At 46.9% G+C, this 6,897-nt stretch overlaps 1 long non-coding RNA gene and 1 other non-coding gene across 2 annotated transcripts; both read left to right on the top strand.

Moving 5' to 3' along the window:
- Positions 1-558: 558 nt before the first annotated feature.
- On the top strand, positions 559-5,759 carry LOC111826954. Its single transcript, XR_002830404.1, has 3 exons — positions 559-626; positions 3,061-3,203; positions 5,419-5,759. It is a non-coding gene; the product is annotated as an uncharacterized LOC111826954 (long non-coding RNA).
- On the top strand, positions 2,407-2,513 carry LOC111826959. The gene has a single exon (XR_002830406.1). It is a non-coding gene; the product is annotated as a U6 spliceosomal RNA (small nuclear RNA).
- Positions 5,760-6,897: the final 1,138 nt, after the last annotated feature.

Raw genomic sequence — 6,897 nt, 5'->3', positions numbered from 1 at the left:
TCACTCTCGGTCTGGTAACACTTCCAGACCAGGATAAACCCATGGACTACACTTGAGTCGCACAGATCTCGGGGGCTCCCCACAAATGGCTTTTAACTGTCCCATAATCCACTCTTGTTTATGTGATTATTGTTTCCAAACTGACTTTTCTCTTCCCCCTTTTGCAATTCCAGGTTTTATTGGAGCATGAACAAGGCTTGTTGATTGGCTCAATGGTGGAAACAGAAAGTTGTGTGTGAGGCCAGGAGTGGTTCAGCATCACCGCTACCCAGGATGTCATAAGCAGCTGCAGCAGACGCATGGACTCTGATCTCACCAGGTCTTATAACCTCGCAGTGTCAGAGGCTGCTGGTTGTTCTCCAAGATCCACTTTCCCCTTCTTCCATAATAATAGAGTTTTAGGTAGGAACATGGTTGTCCAGCTAAAGACCACATTTCCCAGCCTCCCTTGCAGCTAGGTGTGGTCATATGACTGAGTGTGGCCAATGGTCTGTAAACAGAAGTGATTTCTGTTCTCTTGATTGGGTAAGTGCTCCCTGTCTCCCTTTTCTCCTTCCCATCAGCTGGTACATCACAAGAACTAAAGTAACTCTGGAGCCAGAGGTGGAACCTATGCAAAGAGAATGGTAAAGTCTCCCTAAAAACTCTGGACAAAGAAACTCCTATTTTATCCTAGCCACTGTATCTGGAGGTTGTTCTGTCGCTGTAGCCTAGCCTGGGTCCTGCTACTGAAATGAGCAGTGGCAACAGACCGGAATTCTCCACCAGGGTTGACTTGGAGACCTATGTGTCTGTCTCTTAGTTTTGAAGCAACCCTTTCAAGCAATTGTCATGGGGCCACCAAGGGCTGGGCCCGTGCTGAATGATCTCAGAGCCTTCCTGCCTGGCAGAGAATGTGCTCTGACCTCTGGCATGCCCTATGACCTTGACAAAGTGAGACTGTCCTGTTGAAGGGGTGTGGTGGGAAACCAGCTTTGATTCTGCAGGGTGAGCTCTCTGGGTGGGCAGGGTGTTAGGCAGCAAATGACTCAGAAGGTAACTGCTGCCTGCCACAGGTCCTCAGGGAGTTTTGACTCACTGTCTTGGCCAAATAGGAGTTTTAAGAGGCTATAGAAACAGCCCTGGCCGGGTAGTTCAGTGGGCTAGAGTATCATCTCGATTCACCAAGGTTGCGGGTTAGATCCCCAGTCAGGGCACATACAAGAATCAACCAATAAATGCATAAATAAGTGGAACAACAAATCAATGTTTCTAAAATAAAAAAAGAAATAAAAATAAGTAAAAGAATGAGCATTTAAAAAAAAAAAAAAAAAGAGGCCATAGAAATAAAAAAAAAAAAAAAGTAAGGAGAGCAGAATTGGAAAATTGGAAGACAGATTCCCAGGATATCAGAGGCACTTCCTGTGGCCACAGACCCCTACCTCTCCTCAGCTGACCCAGCCACAGTTGGAGTCTGAGTGCTAGAAGAGGGTCCAGTGGCACAGTTGACTGCTAATCCAGCTTCCCAATCCTAGTCATAGCTGCTTGGGTCCCCTGAGGCAGGAGGAGGGGCACGTGGGCAGGAGGATGGTTGACAGCTAGGGGACCCAGCTGCCTTGCCGAAGCTCCGCCCACTCCAAGAGGGCTCTAGGGCCACCCCACAGCTCTGGGATGCTGCCTCTGCTCTGCATCTCTCTGGCCTAAGCCTGTTGAAGATTTTTTAAAATATATTTTTATTGATTTCAGAGAGTAAAGAAGAGGGAAGAGAGATAGAAACATCAATGATGAGAGAGGATCATTGATCGGCTGCCTCCTGCACGCCTCCTACTGGGGGTCGAGCTTGCAACCCGGGCATGTGCCCTTGGCTGGAATCGAACCGGGGACCCTTTAGTCCGAAAGCTGACACTCTATCCACTGAGCCAAACCAGTTAGGGCTGAAGATTTTTTTTTGGCTGACTCACTTTCCCAGTTTCAGAGTAAGTATGGCCCTAGAGGGAATTAGACCCAACTACTGAATTCATTTTAATAAACACTGATTGAGGGATTATGAGCTGGCTTGGGGTTGAGGGTACAGAATGAGAAAGACTCCACCTTTGCACCAAGGGTGATCAGGCTCTTTACTGTCTACGTAAAAAATGTCCCAACATGTAGAGAATTTTTATTAGAGTTTATTTGATCTCTTATTTGATGACATATGCCAGGAGCAAGATCTCAAATGCTCTAGAGAATAATAGTTTTGCAGCTTCTTGCATGCATTTGAAATTAAGGAGGGGTCATCAGGAAGATTGGAGAAAGCAAGGCAGGATTGGATTACAGGATAGTTAAGATTATGTGCTCTCTTTAGGGTTAATATCCCCTTTGAAGGGTATTTCAAAGGTGTGTTAACCTAGATGCACAAGAACAAGGGCTGGTGGTTTAAAACCTTCAGTGATTGCTTCGGCAGCACATATACTAAAATTGGAACGACACAGAGAAGATTAGCATGGCCCCTGTGCAAGGATGACACACAAAACAAAACAAAACAAAACCCTTCACTGAAGAAGTTATAGACCTGGGCATGAGTACCCTCCATGACCTGCACAGTTAGGAATTTTATTTTTTGTTAATCCTCACCTGAGGATATTTTTTCCATTGATTTTTAGAGACAGTGGAAGGTAGGACAGGAAGGGAAAAGAGAGAGAGAGAAACATTGATGTGAGAGAGATACATTGATTGGTTGCCTCCCGCATGTGCCCTGACCAGGGCTGGAGAGCGAACCTGCAACCCAGGTACATGCCCTCGACAGGGAATCAAACCCGTGACACTTCAGTGCTTGGGCCAACATTCTAACCACTGAGCCATGCCAGCCAGAGCCCCAGTTAGGAATTTATGATCAGATCACCCTGTGAGGTTACTTTCCACAGAACTCCCTGTTTTTTGTCCACATGACCTTCCCCTGTCCTCTCCCCATCTTCTTCTCCATGTGTACTACCCCACCCCCACCACTCCTCAGTGCCTCCACATTATGTGCCCTGATGCCTTTGCACATGCTGTTCCAACTGCTGAGATGTTCTTCCTCCCTCCCCACCCCCACTCCCAAAGGCTCCAACCTTCAAGATTGAGCATCATAAATAATTAATTTCAACTCTGGTGGAAGGGACTAGTTCCCCAACGGAAAAGAAGAGGGGACCTATGGCTAGCACCAAGGGATTCTGGGCAGGCAAGACTACAGACACCCTGTGCAGGTGAGGAGAGGAGAGGGAGGGTTGGAAATTCGGGAAACTGGATGACAAAGGTAAGAGTTGGAATGAGTCATGGAGGAGACTCAGGCAGGGAGGAGACACACTTGGTCGGAGCCCAGTGGGAATGTAAGGTTAGCGAACATCTATCCTTTCATTTATCCCAAAAGACACACCCCACACCCCACACCCCTCCTGGGCTTCTGAGAACTTCCCCTCCCCTTCCCTTCCCCCACCCGTGTCTCTACGGTTCCTAAGGCCTTTCTATGCATGGCTGGCACCAGACCCAGATTGGGTCAACCATGGTACACAGCCCTTCATGCAAAATCCATCCCCCAGTGGGTCTCTAGGGGAGTTTGAATTCCATTTTTATCCCTTGTGATTGTCTAGCTTTATGGTTCTACCCAATGCACAGTTCCTGCAATCGGGGAACTTTAAGCAAGGGAGACAAGAATTACAAAGATAGCTAGAATGCAAGGTGACTGTACCTTTCCCATATTTATTTGCTCCCATAAGTGAATACACACACACAGCGACATACTTATAAGTCATAGGCATATATTCATGTACAAAGGTACTGGAAACACAGAGGAAGCTTCACAGAGGAAGAAGGGCATTCCAGGAGAGAGAACAGCTTGAGTGAAGAGCAGAAGGAGGAAAGCATTTCACAGCTTTGGAGAGTTTAGTCCAGCATGACCGAGTGTAGCGTACATGACAGGGTGTGGCTGGAGGGGGAGGACCTGCGTGAGATGAGCCTCGTGGGAGTTATTACACAGTTTGGACTTCATGCTTACACGTGCGGAGAAAAGGACTTTTAGAGGAAGCAGGGAAACCCATCAGCTGACCCACCATTGGTGGGGGACCAACCTTTGTAGGAAAGCTTTTCTTGCCACACTCCTGGGGTTGGTTGAGTTCATTGTTATCCCGATAAGAAGGGGACAGGAGAGGAAAGAGAGCTGCCATGTTGCCTGCTCACCCGTTGGACAGGAGGTGGTAACAGGCAACCCCAGACAGACCTGCGCGAAATCACGGTGTTACGGACCCCACGGAGGGAAGCCGGAGGAGAAAGCTCTCACTGAGGCTGGAGGAACCGTGTGTCGCCTGAGGGCTGTCTGGGGGAATGGGTGGGATTTGAAGCACTGTGAACAAGATCGGTGAGGAGGGCGAGGCCAGCTGAGGACAAGCTGGTCACTCAAGTCACTTAATGGCGATCCACGAAGGAATTACACTGGGAAGGTAGTGCTCTAGGAGGTGGCGTTCTAGGAAGAACTGTAGGAGACACGGGAAGCTGGGCGGTACAGAGGTGGCTTTTAGGGGATGTTTCTTTCACAGACATTTCCTGGGAACCAAGTGTATACCAGCTACTAGATATAGACACAGAGATGAAGAGAAGAATAGAGGAGAAGGATCAGAAGGGTTCCCCAGAGGAGCTGGGCTTTGAAGGATGAATAGGAATGTGCTGGTTAAACTCTCCACTGCTTGGAAATGCCTTCATTTATCTTTAGAAAAACGTATGAAAAAGTCAAATAATACAAAGGGCTATGCAGCGGCCCACAGTCCCTGTCATTAGCTTCTAGCATAGAGTCGTGATTCAGTTCACAGATGCTGGTCCAAACTACCTGAGTTCAAATCTCAGCTCCACCTTGGGCCAGTTCTTAACTTCTCTCTGCCTTAGTTTCGTCACCCACATGAAGAAGGTGACGATAATAGGACCTAACTCCGGGGTTGTTGGAAGAATTAAATAAATTAAAGTGTGTACTGAGTTCAGACCAGTGCCTGGAACATAAGGAATACACAGCACGTGTCCTCCTGTTAGTGCTCATTTTATGTTCCAAGTGTGGAAAGTGTATGTATACAATCCCTTGGTATGGCTGAGGATGAAATAAGATAATGTATATAAATAGTTTGGTTTCCAGCAAAATATTGCTGTTAAAGGTGTTCAAAAGATTTCACTTGCTGCTAGTGGTGTCCTCATTTGTGCAGCAATGTAGCCAGTGAGAGTCAAGAGCCAGAGCGTCTACCTAGGATGATCCTCTACACATGTGTGTTAAAAAGTGAATGAGTGAGTGAATTAATCCTTCACCTTACAGTCACAGGATTGGCTATATCTTTTTTGTGCTTCTTGTCCTGACTTAGGAACAAATTAAAAGTACAAACGTAGGAAGAGAAACATTTTCTCTTTGTACCAGAGGGTCTTCACGCCATTCCCTACATTCTGTAGATGCCCTTCACCACAGAGGCTGGGAGCCTGAGAACTACAGATCCCAGAATCCCTTGCAAGCAGGGACCTGGGTTGGAGTGCACCTGCGTGAGGTTAGGAAGGAGAAAGAGAAGAGCGAACATGAGATTTTGTAGTGACCTCTTGGAATCTGCCTAAAATTCACCCGCTGTGGTCTGCAGAGGGCTCTGGTCAGCATGGCGGGCTCCTCTGTTCCTATGGCTTCCTGACTCTGACAGCGGCAGTGACCTGAGACGTGGGCTGGTTTACCTTCACTGTTGTTCCTCCAGCCCTTCCATTGGCTGTGTAACCACTGAAGTCCTTGTATTAAGCCCCCTCCACCTTGAAATACTTAGAGTGATGTCTGTCTTCCTGGCTGAACCATAAGTAGACATTTTCTTTTTATCAGGAAAGAAAAACTTGCCCGAAATCCACCATTCGACTTTTGCTCTCACGTGTAATGGGTTACAACTGGTCACAAGCCCCATCCAACTGGCAAAGGTTAATGGGGTTACATAACAGGCTTGACCCAGGCACAACTTAGCCTGCAGGGTGGGCACATTGCTGCCTCCTACCAAACAAAGAAGTAAATGACTGTTGTGCGGGCACCTAGAGTTCCTGCTCCCCAGTAGTTCGGAGACCCCAGTCTGGTTCTGAGGGTCCTAATGAGAAACGTCGGACCAGGAGTGGGGTTTATCTTCCAGTTCTAGCTAATGGTAGGAATGAATATCTGAGGAATGGGGCTTCGTGGTCAGACTGAGAACCCATTAGGAAAGAATGCGTTTGCATCGATTTGAGATGAGCAGTAGTACTTTCTTCTCTGCGAAGCATTCTTGGGACTAGAAATCATTTATACGTTATCTATTGAAAGAGCAATTACTATGTTTCTTGCAGCTACTTTATGTTTTAATAAAAATAAAAACCATCACTTTTGTAGTACTTACAGTATGCTAAGCACTTTCCCAAATGCTTTCTGCACATTAAGTCGTGTCATCCTCACAATAATATAAGGTAGGTATTATCATTATTCCCATTTACGGGTGAGGACACAGGCACAGAGAAGGGGCTCAGGGTCACATGGCTTTACCTAAGAGAGCTGATATCTAAACCCAGATCGCCTGGGTCAGAGGTCACATTCAGAACAAGCAAATGAATGAACAAATAAATGAACGAGTAAATGGGTGAGTGCATGAACCCATCACCTGGCATGAACTGAGTGTAAGTTACATTGCTTCTCAGATGTTTATAGCTGCCGTGTGGTGAACACTGAATGTGAGGTGGCATTTTGCCGTGTATTCTACTCATCAATAGATGCTAAAAGCAATCACAGGAGGAGCCATGACATTTGTTCATGTTTGAGTTCATTTCCAGTTGCCGCTGTAACAACTTGCCACGAATCGAGTGGCTGGAAACAGCATACATGGTCTCTTTGACAGTTCTGGTCAGAAGTCTACACTCAGCATGGCCGCCTTCCTCCTGGGA

Source organism: Myotis lucifugus, unplaced genomic scaffold (assembly GCF_000147115.1).
Source record: "Myotis lucifugus unplaced genomic scaffold, Myoluc2.0 scaffold_114, whole genome shotgun sequence".
Taxonomy (NCBI): domain Eukaryota; kingdom Metazoa; phylum Chordata; class Mammalia; order Chiroptera; family Vespertilionidae; genus Myotis; species Myotis lucifugus.
This window is presented reverse-complemented; position numbering and strand designations above follow the sequence as displayed.